The sequence below is a fragment of the Vombatus ursinus genome, unplaced genomic scaffold, assembly GCF_900497805.2.
Source record: "Vombatus ursinus unplaced genomic scaffold, bare-nosed wombat genome assembly UNPS02014959.1, whole genome shotgun sequence".
NCBI classification, from domain to species: domain Eukaryota; kingdom Metazoa; phylum Chordata; class Mammalia; order Diprotodontia; family Vombatidae; genus Vombatus; species Vombatus ursinus.
Window position 1 is genome coordinate 17,841,871 of NW_020954737.1, and position 12,964 is coordinate 17,854,834.

General features: G+C 37.7%; 1 protein-coding gene across 1 annotated transcript in view; it reads left to right on the plus strand.

The window, feature by feature from the left end:
- The window catches only part of CLSTN2 (calsyntenin 2), a 539,158-nt gene that overhangs the window by 361,269 nt on the left and 164,925 nt on the right, over nt 1–12,964 (plus strand). The window lies entirely within an intron of this gene.

The window sequence follows — 12,964 nt, forward strand, 5'->3', positions numbered from 1 at the left end:
GTGTGTGTGTGTGTGTGTGTGTGTGTGTGTGTGTGTGTGTGTGTGTGTAATTATGTAATGCTTCATGATCAGAGGGCAGTATGCTTTGGGTACTACTGTGTCCTGGTACTATATGTGATACCAGTTACAATCTGGTCCAGCATTCCATTGCACAACTCCAGTTTTTCCATTCCATTGTCTCAATAGGAATGAACATGAGTCCATTATAAAGAATGGAATAAGGCCCCATAAATTTCCTTGCTTGCTTCTTAGTTTCTATCACTTCTTATATCCCTTCATCAGTTGTTTGCCCTCGCCACTAGTGAAGGACAACTGAGACAGAGAGAATTGGTTCAATGAAATAAGGTTCACATGTGCTACTGGCATTCTATCTGACAGAAGTCCCTCTCACACACTCAGCTGTACTTCCAATGAAGTGCTCCAGATTCCTGTGTATCACTGATAGCTTTTATTCTTTTCCTAGGTATCATCATATCTTTGGTATTTGGTATCTCTGGTATATAAATAAATGTATGTATATATATATATATATATGTATACATACATTCTCTGTCCTGAAGGCCACAAAATTATTTATATGTGTGTGTGTGTATGTGTGTGTATATGTATATATGCATGTATATATTAGTCTTTCCTAGATTATCACAAGATCGTGATGGAGATATGGAAGAGGCTGTAGAAATATGCTAAACACATAGGTGGCAAACGCCCATCTCTACAAACAGCATCCATTTTGGCACTGATTGAAATATAGGTAAACAGTCAGTTGTCTGTTCACACTTAAAATTTAGCTCCACACACATAGTCTTTGAGCTTCTAAATTGCACCACACTTAAAAACCAAGATTTCCAGTTTGCAGATGGGATATGAAGTTAAATTGTCAGCAAGACCTCTGCTGGCAAACACAATTGGCTTTCATTGACCATTCCTCTCTGGGCATAGGACTGGTTCCCAAAGCATGCAGAGCAGTAGGCACATGCAGGACAAAGGACTTGTTGGATCTGCATAGGCTAACTCTTGTGCATGTGTGACATAGTTGGAGAAGTCTTTGAAATATTGTTCACATTCATCAGTCCAACCATCTCCAAACGGTTTCAAAGAATTCACAACAAACATATCTGTAAATGAGATCTTCAGTGATTAAGCAATATCTATAGAGTTCTTTTAAAACTTATAATAAATAAACAATTAAAATAAATAAAACTTACATCAACTTTTTTAAACCCTTATATTTTCAAGGTTCTTTAGATGTGGTCAGTTGAGGGTTTTTTCTCCTTTTATTTGGGTGGGGGTTTGGCCAATTCTAGCTCCTTACTAAAATACTACTCTATGGCAAACATACCTGACAGAAGTTCAGCAAAACTGGATAATGCTATCATGAGTTACATTGAGAGGCATGGTCTCCTGGAAAATGAAGGTGAAAGTGCTGCCATACTTCATACTGGTCATCAGATCACATCTTGCTTGTTATGTTCAGTTCTGGGAACCATGTTTTAAAAAGAATATTCCTAAGCTAGAGAGCTTTCAGAGGCAAGCAACTAGAATGATGAAGGATCTTAAGTCCATGGCATATGAACATCGGTTGAAGGAACTGAGGATATTCAACTTGGATAAGAGAAGGTTTGGAGGGATTTAATGGTGGTGTTCAAGTTCTTGAAAGGCTGTCATATGAAAGAGGATTGACACTTTTTCTGTTTTGCTCCAGAGGGCAGAAAATTACTAGAAGAACTAATAGAGATTACACAAAGGCAAATTACAGCATGATGTTATGATAAACTTCCCAAAATAGAGAGCCACATGCAAAAGATGATTGAGTTGTCTTGAAGATAATGGGTCTGTCCACAGTGGAGATCTTTAAGAAAAGCCTAGATGATCACTCATATGAAAGTTATAAAGAAGATTCTTTTAAGGGATGTGGGTTGGATTAGATACCTACTAAAGTCCCTTGTAATTCTGAAATCCTGTGATTCTATAAAGTAATAAATGTATTGTCTTATATGTCTTGTCATGTATATTTATGATACCACAGTATTTAGAGCTAAAAAAGAGCATGTATACATCAACTAACCCAAGTGCTTCACTTTAAGATGAGGAAACTGAAGCCCAGAAATTTTAAATGATTTGCTCAAGGTCATTTAATGCTTGATAATAGGGTTTTACTTAATATAATAATTTGCCCTCTCCTTTTTTTTAGAGCAGCTTAGGGTTGCTATAAGGTCCTTTTTCATAGTACAGGCTAGAACAGGCTAGGTGTCAGCTCTTCACAACTTAAGTTTGCTAACACAACTAGTTTCTTACAGAAGGTTTCTAAAGTGTGTAACTTCAACTTTTAATGTAATAACATTTTCCAAACAAACATGACATACCAAAACACTTTTACAAGATAATGGAGATGCAGGAATTTATTTACATCAACCTAGGAAGACTGTAATTTTCAAATAAAGAGCTCAGACAGGGCAATACTTAACCCAAATGAATGAAACACTAATGGTGGAATATCAGCTGAGCAAATAAATGAAAAGCTGAGCAAATAAATCATCGTAGACCAGACATTAGAAGATGTCTTCCCAGTTTCAGTGCTCCTCAAATCATATTATATATTCAACAGGCATGTGTTGAGTGTCAACTATGTGCCAGGCACTGTACTAGGTACTGAGGAGACAAATGAACAATAGTAGTCTCCAGTCTCAAGGATTACATTCTAAAAAAAATAAGTATGACATATGCACAACTAATAATGAACAGTGACCATTCTCTCCAACTTTACATTAGTCTACTCTTATTGACTAGCATATAGAATTTCCAAGACAGGGTCAAGGAGTAAAGAGGGGACCTTGAGACTTTGCTACCTGACAATATAAAACAGGTGGCAGTCATACAATTCAGTTCAATTCAACAAATATTAATAAAATGCCTACTATTTTCAAGGTAATGTGCTGGGCACAAGGAAGAAAAAAAATACCCTCAAGGATTTCACTGGAGGCAATATGTTAGGGACAAAAATAAGTATAGTATGAGATTGGATCAAGGCAACAGAAAAGGCCAAATCAAATACTACAGGAAAATCTGAGAAGGGAAAGAGCATTAAGTTATGTGAGGCTCCTATAAGCTTTCACAGAGGAGATGCTTCCTGGGCTGAGCCTTAAAGGAAAAGAAATTCTTTAACAGGTAGTGATAAAGAGATAGTGTGTTCCAGGAATCAGAGACAGATGGTATGAATGCAGAGGCAGGTTATCATAGAAAGAGATGCGTGTTTGGCTGGCGTGTAGAATACAGGAAGGAAGAGATATCAAATATTGTTGGAAAGGCAAGTTGGAGCCAGATATTAGAGGTCTGGGAATATCAGAACGAATCATAGCTCATAAGGCAGTAATGGAGGAACAAGAAACGGCTTTTGGGCAGGTGAGTGACGTGGTTAGAGCTATGCATTAGAAAGGTTATTCGGGCAACTGGTTATGGGGTGAACTAGAGAGGGGAGAGACTGAAGTCACAGAGACATAGTAATAACCCCGGGGATAGGGGTGATGGGCACCTGAACTAAAGTTGCATAAATGAAATTGGAAAAGAGAGCTTGGGTACAAATGATAGCATAAATTAAAGTGGACAGAACCCAGTGAATAATTAGATGTGGGGGGGGGGGGTTAGGGAAAAAGAAGGAAGTTAAAAAGAGCTTTTGAATATGAAGAAGTTCGAAGATGTTAGTATGAGTAGTAAAAAAAAGGAAAGCTGGGAGGAAGGTCAGATTTGAAGGGGAAGATAATGAGTTTCATTTAGAGCATGTTGAGTTTGAGGTTTCTACAGCACATTAGAGGGAAAGATATGCAGCAAGTGCCTGGAGATACAACATCAGAGTTCAGGACAGCATCTGGATTTAGGAGGCAGAGGGATGATCATTGAAGTCATGGGAGTAAATGAAATCAGCAAAGGGAAGTAGAAAAAGAGGAGGAGCCAGCAGAGTGAATCAGCTGAAGAAGAGCAATCAGAGGGGTAAGAGGAGAGCCAAGAGAAAGCAGTATCCGGGTATTGAGGAGGGTGGCGTGATAAATACTATCAGATGCTGTAGAAAGAGCAAGGAGGATGTGGACTGTGAGAGAAGGCTAACACAATTAACAATTATGGAGGTCATCAGTGACCTACAGGAAAGGTAATTTAAGTATTTGATGAGGTCAGACCCCAGATTAAAAAGGAGTTGAAGAGCAAATGGGTTGGTGAGGTCGCGAGTGTAGTCACTTCTAAGAAATTAGCAGTTAATGAGGAGAGAGATCGAACAAGGAAGAGGTAAGGGAAGGTTATTGGTTGGTTGGGTTTTTTCAAAAAAATAAGGCAAAAACAGAGTATGTTTGTAAGTCAAAGAAGAGGGGCCAGCAAATTGGAAAAGGTTGAAAATGGGAGAAAAAGAGTTTGGATCAGTGCCCAGAGGAGCCAGAGGGATTAGTATCAAGGGCACACAGGGCCATAGCAGCACCCTCCCTTCCAGAGTTTAGTACCCATTGTTCTATATAAGTTCTGATCAGGGCTGCCAGGAGGACAGCAACATAGTGAAGCAGTCTGAAAAAAATGAGGCAAATCTTACCCAATTCTCCCAAAAGTGTAGACAGAGTTTAAGAGCAGTATTTCTCTCCTTTACTTTGCTCCCACCTTCCCCTACACATATCATATCCCAAGCTGAGTATAAAAACAAACATCATATAAGGCATTACGACTCCATCCAGAAAAAAATATAGGAAAAATTTGTTTCTAAAATTCTGAAGAAAAAAAAAAAGCCTGCTGGATGAGTTAATGAGACATTAACTCTCCCTTTCCTTACCTCCTCCTAGTGAGTTTCAGTTTTGTTTTATAGCCTGTATCCTAATGATAATTGCAAGACTTTACCAACAGGTAGAAAACCAATACCTGACCTAGGAAATACTAAAATGGTTATTGACTACATCTGCTGTAATCCCCAGGGTAGATAGATGCATAGCCTGGCATAGCTATGCTTTGCCCTAGCATATGCTCCATAATATTCCGATCCATTTTGGAAAGAATGCTGATTTCCTGGTGAAAGTGTCTTTGGGGGCACATTTTCCATGACTAACGAGCTGTTTTGACATCTCAGACTTATAAACCTAGCAGATCATTAAGTTGCAACAAATTGCTATTTACAGGATGTTGATTTACTTACTCAGTTGAGTATTAATGTGCTTAAAATCTATTAAATAAATGCACAGATTTGGAGCCAGTTTTATTACAGATTTTATGCAATATTGCAAAAATGGTGACTTTGGGTTCTCCCGGTCTCACAAACCCCAAACAAGTGCAGCCCTTGGACTAAATCCAAACTTGAATTCAGTCAGGATTCAGTCAAAGGGCTGCACCTGAGGACTTAGAGTGCTGCATGTGGCCTTGAGGCCACAGGTTCCCCACCGCTACAATCTAGTAAATTCAAAGCAAGAACATTTTGGAGAGAAATATACTTGAAACAAAATGTTACTGATTAGAAAACTGTTCTTAATTACTCTAAGGAACTCTCAAGCAGCCATCATGGTAATAGAACCTGCTGGGAGGCCTGTGTTGAGGCAATGGATCAAGTCCTTTTCCCATCATTACACACATCCATCCATTCTGTTATCTGGAGTCACAGAATTTTAAAGATGAAGCAACTTTAGAGGTCATTGGTTTTAACCTCATTTTATAGATGAAGAAACAGATACAAAGAAATATCAATTGAGTTGCCTAAGAGGCAACAGACAATGAATAAAAGTATTATGGAAGGCAATGTGGTAAAAGATAAAGGGCACTGGACTTGCAAGTCAAAAGACACTGGTTCAAATCCCATCAACATTTAAGATCTGTGCTACCTTGGGAAGTCACAAACTCTCTGACTCTGTTTCCTCATATGTAAGTAGGGATAATTTGAACTACCTACCTCATAGGGTAGTGATGGAAAAAGTGCCTCATAAGCCTTAAAGCTCTCTGCATATGTAAGCTATTAATAGTATAACACATTTAACAAGCAGAGATCGCAATACACAAGAATTAAGTGGGTCTTAGGTTGGTTCTCCAAATCAGTGGTGGGCTATTCTCATTTGCTTCCACTTGATCTACCAATGAATCTCAGAAAAGCTTTGATAGTGCTATGCCCTATTCTATGTCCTGGGATCACAATGAGCCAGTACCTCCAGAACCAATTCTAGTCAACTCAACAATTCAATTCAACAAATATTTACTAAGTGATTACTGTGATTAAGTGGTACTATGTGCTTACAAGTACTGTGAGAGATGTTAGGCATTTATGAAGAAAAAAAATCTTTCCCCTCCTTCAAGGAGTTTACATTGTTTTTTAAGGAAAATTACATATAAACCAAAAAATAAATACAAGATATATACATCATAATTTCAGGGGAGGAAAGAGGTGCTAATAACCAGGGATAGCTTGATTGTCTCCATATACAAGGTAGTGCTTGAACTGAACATTGAATGAAACCAGGGATTCTATGAAGCGGGAGTGAGGAGGAAGGCAGTATCTTTATTGTGTGACTGCTTTTGGCCCCAAACTTTCTAGGTACTAAAAAAGAAAAAACCCCTCACATTTCTCTACCATTTTGAACTTTTATGACCTTTTCATATATATTTCAATGGATACTTATATCAGTCCTGTGAAGTAACCAAGGTAAATCATATTATCTCCATTTGGCAGAAGAGGTCCAATGAAATTGAATGATTTTCTCAGTATCACATAGCTAGTTAATTGCAGGGCCAGGAATTTAATTTAAAATTTTTACAAATAAACTTTAATTTAAAATTTGAAGTCATTTTAATGTGATTTGATTCTTCCAATAGGACTTTTGCTACTATACCATGTTCTTATCCATAGGAACAGAAAGATATGGGGCAATTTTTTCCATTAGAGGTGGTCAGATGGAGGCTGGATAACCATGATCCCAGGGTCCAATAGTGGGAGGTTGGTCCAGATGACCTCTGATATATTTTCCAACTCTAGGATTCTATACTTTGATGAAAGTTCTTTCCAGTCTTATTCAACCTCTCTAGCCTTGTCTTCTATTGTGTCTGATAGTTTTTCACTCCAGTGGTTCCCTTACTATCTCCTTAGCACAATGTGCTTATTCCCAGCTCCCTTCTTTTGCTCATTCTGTTCATTTTGCTGGAAATACCCTCTTCACCCTGTTCTTTTCCTGCCTTAATCCAATCCATTCTTCATGACCCAGCTAAAGACCTACCTCTTTTATGAAGACATCCTCAACTGTTCCACACCATCTTACCTTCTTATAGCACTTATACTGGTCATTGAGTCATAGGATTTTGAGCTAGAAGAGAATTTAGAGATCCTCTAATCTAACACCTTAATTTGAAAGTGAGGTCCAGAGGAGTTCAGTAATTTGGCCTCAAGATCACATAGAGCTAGTGACCCAAAGAGCTGAGATTCAAACCCAAGTCTTGTGACTCTAAATCTCATATTCTTTTCACTGTACCACATACCTTTCCTAGTAATCTTAAGGACTGTGGTAGTCAGTGCCAGGGACCTTAGTATTTGAGTATATCTCAGTTTATGCTCTTCTCTTTCTATTTCACAGGATGATAGATAGTAGTATCATAGATACAGATTTAGAAGGGAGCTCAGAGTTCATCTAGTCCATCTCTCTTTCTTTCACAGATAAGAAAACTAAGGCACAGAGAGGTTTAGTGACTTGCCCTAAGTTGCACAGATATTAAATGGCAGAGCTGGAATTAGAACCTAGGTCATCTGACTTCAAACTGAGGACTTTTTCCACTATTGTATGCTTCCTCAATTTTAATAATATCATTCTTATTTTAACAACTAAATTGTATTCTCAATTAGAAGAGGGGTTTTTCTATTCTTAGGTCCCCTACAGTGCTGGGCACATAGTAGATAGTCAATAAATACTTGATTTAGTCCTAAAGAGACATGCATGCCTTCTCTTTCCATTCACCCCTCCCCCACAACATTTAGCCTCTAGTCATGGTACAAACCTCTTACATGTTCAATAGGTCTTTGAAACCGGCTGATATTGATATTAAGAGTAAAGTAGAGTAGGCTTAGTTTCTTCCTGTCAAGCATTTTGGCTACTTCCCACCCGTAGAAACAATTGACCTAGACACCCTAAGCCTCATGTTGTCAAGGGCTTTCAGGAAGAATGACCTTCTCCCACATTCCTGGGATGGAGGATATAAATATTTATGGCAGCATCTCTACCCTGCCTCAAACACTTTCTCTTGTTGGACTCATACTCTTATTGGAATTGTTTTGGACCCCATCCCAGCATGTAGGAGAAAGGGCTCCATGTATAATACATGGGCAGTGGTTACTTATGCACATGAGTCTTGCCATGGTGGCCAAATGAACCTGACAAGTCCTCGGCCTACCACACCAGTATTTGCAGATGAACAAGATTTATTTCAAGCATAAAAGATCTGTGAGTTAAGCATTCTTTTGTGGAACTGGAGCTAATACTTAGCAACTCACAGCTACACAGAATCTTTATTTTGTATTACAAATATTGCCAACCTAAAAATTGAGAACAAATTTCCCTAAGAGATGATGATTTTGGTGCAAGACATTATGCAACAGAAAACCCAACAGTCCTGAAAAATTCTATTCTTATTCATATTTTTTTTCAAAAAAGAAGAGCTTGGAAACCTTTTCTATTTAATAAATATTGAAGGGATTCAGATACTCAATATATGATATGAGTACATAAGCCATCTTTTTAAACTAAGCATAAACATGCATGAAAAATGTCTTCTTAAATTGGAAATGCTTTTTAAAACCATAAAAATATGGATGCTTGTTGAACAGCTGCTCTATCAGTCACAGATAATGCATATATCCTAAGATAAGAAAGTTGCCCAGCAAAGTATTCATCTTTATTGGGTGAGAGAGAGAAAAGTTTCAATAAACCCAATAGAAATAGCCCTGGCTTTAAGTTATAGCTATACTCAGACTGATTTAATATATTCTACTTTAGGGAAAAGGTTTCAATATGAGTTGCTTTTAAATTGCTTGCAATCCATATCCTTTCCATCCCATTTCCACTGGGCATCAATTTAGAAACTGGAGAATAAGTAAACTGAGGGTCCATGGGAATCAGGAAATGATGGATGAAAGTGAGGAAGCAAGGATTGGGTTTGGGGAACTTTTTGGCTCTGACCAGCTTTATAATTCTATGCAACAGGTATAGTGGAATCTTGGCCATGTGGATATGACTGTACTAGGTGCTCCCTGATCTGTAGGATAAGGAAGAAGACAAATGATTTTAAAGACAAAATAGTCCATCATGAGTACATAAAATTGCAAAAGTACTGTAATGGAGTGAATAGAAAGCTGACTTCGGAGTCAGAAAGATGTGAGTTTAAGGAATGTCTCTTACATATGCTGGTTGAGTGATTCTGGTAAATCATTTAACTTCTCTGATTTCTAGGCAACTGTTTAAGACTATAAGTTGAAGAAAATGTGCTTTGGTCAGAGAAACATCTACCTGGGAATTCCCTATACTAATGAAATGAAAGGTTCAATTCTTTTTAGTTAATAACTTTTGCACAGATGAAATCAGTTTAATTCAAATAAGAAAAGTGACTGTTGATTGACAATAATAGTATGAAGAAAGACAAACTCTAACTTCAGAATTCAAATTAAAAGCATATATCAATTTTGCCCCAAAGGACTGATGACAAAGCATCCTCCCCCATCTTGGTAGAAAGGTGACTAGAATATAGAAATATAAATGAAGAGTGTTGCATATCTGTCACAGTTAATGCCTGACTATACTTTGGTATAAAGGAGTATTCTATTTAAAGAAGTTATTGAGAATTGACAGCTATGTAAAAGAAAAAAAAAACATCAATTAAACTTTAAAAAAAGAAAAGAGCTGTATACATATGCACCCATAAACAAATAAATTTAAAGAAATGGTCCTTGTCTTTGAGGGGCTTTCAAGTTCTTTGGAGAGACTAAAGACTAAAACTTATTTAAGAATTGGAAACTATATGATGGTATTCAATGAGATGCTATCATGTGGAGGAAAGTTTAGAATTGGTCTGTTTGGGCAAGAAGAGCCAAACCAAAACCAATAGTTGGAAGTTACAAAGAGGCAGATTTAGGTTTGATGTCAGGAAAAAGTTCCTAACAATTAGAGCTATCCCAAAGTGGAATGGGGGACCCCAGGAGCTTGTGGAATATTTCTCATTAGAGATCTTCAAACAGAAGCTGAATGATCATCTGTCTGAAAAAATTCCTTTCAATTATAAATTGAACTAGATGACTGTTGTGGTCCCTGTGAATGCTAAAATTCCATGATTTTGTGAAATTGTTCTCCTTTATACACTATAATGGAAAAATATCGTAGGCTTCTCAAGGCAAAAACTTATAGGATTGCTTGAGTTAGGGAACTACTATATTAGCAATTTTCTCTACACCATCAGCACCTAGCATGCATTCATATGAGTCAATAGTAAGTTCATAGACAACCTAATTGTTCCAAGTCCAGGAATAGTATTTCATTTTTGTGTATCCCAAGAGAGCAAGGAATCCTGAATCAGGACACTGAATGTCTGTCTGACTGTGGGTAGAGAGAGTGAACTGGGTACCTACTTTCAGTCAGCTAGGTTAAGAGAGGAAGTCACTATGGATGAGAATTATCTCAGACAAAGTTGTTTTGTCTTTTGTCTGAGAATATAGCTTTGGAGACCAACCACATATACATCTCCAACTCATCAAGATAGTAGCCATTGAAGATATAATCACCTTCCTAAAGAGGTTTATTAGTAGTCTAGGTCTAGATTCTAGAGGGATTTGAATGCCAGGCTGAGGAGTTTGGATGTGATGTTACAAGCAAAAGGATACTGGTGTTTTAGCAAACTTAATCTTGTAGAAGTAGATAAGGAGTGGGTTGGAGTGAGGTGAGACTGGAATAAGAGACGTGAGCTAGGGTCTATTACAGCAATCCAGCAATGAGGTAGTAGAAGCACCTCTGAGAATGTGGGGTGTTCAGAGTGGGAGAGAGCAGTCACATCTGAAAGAGCTCAAAGGAATGTTCCAAACAACTTGGAGAGGCAAGGATGAAGCAATGAAAAGTACTTGAATTTCATAGACTTATAGACTCATGTATTTAGGACTGAAGGAGGACCTTAAAAATCATCTCATTTTACAGATAAGGAAATGAGGCACAGGGATATTAAAGACAAACAGGCCATAAGGGGCAGGTCTGGCATCTGAACTCTCAAGGCCTCTGACTCTAAATCCAAGAGTATTTCTACTATGCCACACTGATTCACCATCTTCTTTTAGATTCGAATCATTGGAAAATAGATATGAAAAATTGTTGAATGTGAAGGCTTATCTTTCCAGTTTCCTGTTCTAGTTGCTGTCCTTAAAATCTCAAGATTTTTAGATTTTGGGATAATCTTTCTAATTTTTTTCCCAGTTTACCTTGACGGATTTGATTTATCCATCAATTAAAAAGGCAGCATGGTACAGTTGACGCTAAGGAGTTACTTAGATGAAATTATGAGTCCAGACAAAACACACTTACACACACAAAAGCCATAAACCTATATTTTCTTTACTTCTAGACCATGAGTGTTCCTGCTGGCAAGGTGGTGATGAAGACAAATAGTTTGAATCTTTCCTTGTCCAGGTCATGCTAAGTACAAAGTACTTTAAAAGATTCAGTGGAAAGGAAAAAAAAGGAGAGGAGAGGAGAGAAGGGGAGGGGACGGAAAGAGAGAAGAGGGGAGGAAGAAGAGAGGGAAAGAGAAAGAGCGAGGAAGAGAGAAAAGGAAGAAGGGGAAAAGGGAGGAAGGAAGGAAAGCAATTTATATTAGTAATTTTCTCTACATCATCAGCACCTAGCATGCATTTATATGAGTCAATAGTAAGTTCATAGACAACCTATTTGTTCCTAGTCCAGGAATCCACATATAAGCAAAACAGACAATTCCTACATTCAAGGAGCTTACATTCTAATGGAGGAAGGTAGGAAAAAGGATTGGATTTAGAGATAGAAGACCTAGATTTTAATCCTGGCTCCATTATTTACCAATTATGTGACTCAGAGCACTATCCTCTCAGACCTCAGTTTTGTCAGATGTAAAATAAGGGAGCTGATGTAATTGAGTTCTAAGCCCCCTTATAGGTCTAAATCTGCAATCTTAAGTTCAGTCATAAGTATCAACTTGAGTTTGACCTTACTATATTCAAATCCCTATGCTAGGTGGTAAGGGATATGCTAACATGAATTTGGCACTATTCCTGCCTTCAAGAAGCTTGCAGTCTAAGAGGGATAGGAAGCCCTTGCTTCTCTGTGTAAAGAGCCATCAAAATGGAATCACATTTCCTTGGGTGCCAAACATAAAAATAACTTTTAGGGCTTCAAAGTCCACATAGATAAAATTTGATGGCCTTTCCAAGGACTGAACACTATCACTTCAAAACAGCTTTGAGACTAGATTAAATTTCCTCTTTCTCCATGGTGCTTGCCGTGGAGAATTGAAGTTTTATGGACAATGAGTTGGGTGTCTCCTGTTTATTATTAGGCAGCAAGCCAATGATAAAGAATAACATGTAGGAGTAACAAATGAGAGGTAATGCTGAGCTCAATATTAACCTACAGGCTTAGAAGAAGCTTGAAGAGTTGAAATAATAAGAGGGTTTCTGTGTATGGAGTCATAAATAACTGAAGTTTCATTATGGGTTTAGGTGAGAAATAAAGCAGTGTCTCTTCAATCCCAAAGTGGCCTGAAGTGATGTTTTTTTTAGAGAGAGGGAAAAGAACCCATAGAGGAAACTCTATGGTTCTACAGCATACAGCTCAGACGTGCATATTTTATCCACCAGTTGTGGCTGAACTTTAAGGAGCATAGAATCTCAGGTTAAGTCATGTCATGATTTCTGGCTTATCCATATACCACTCATACAAAGATGGATATTTTGAAGTAGTTCCAGGTA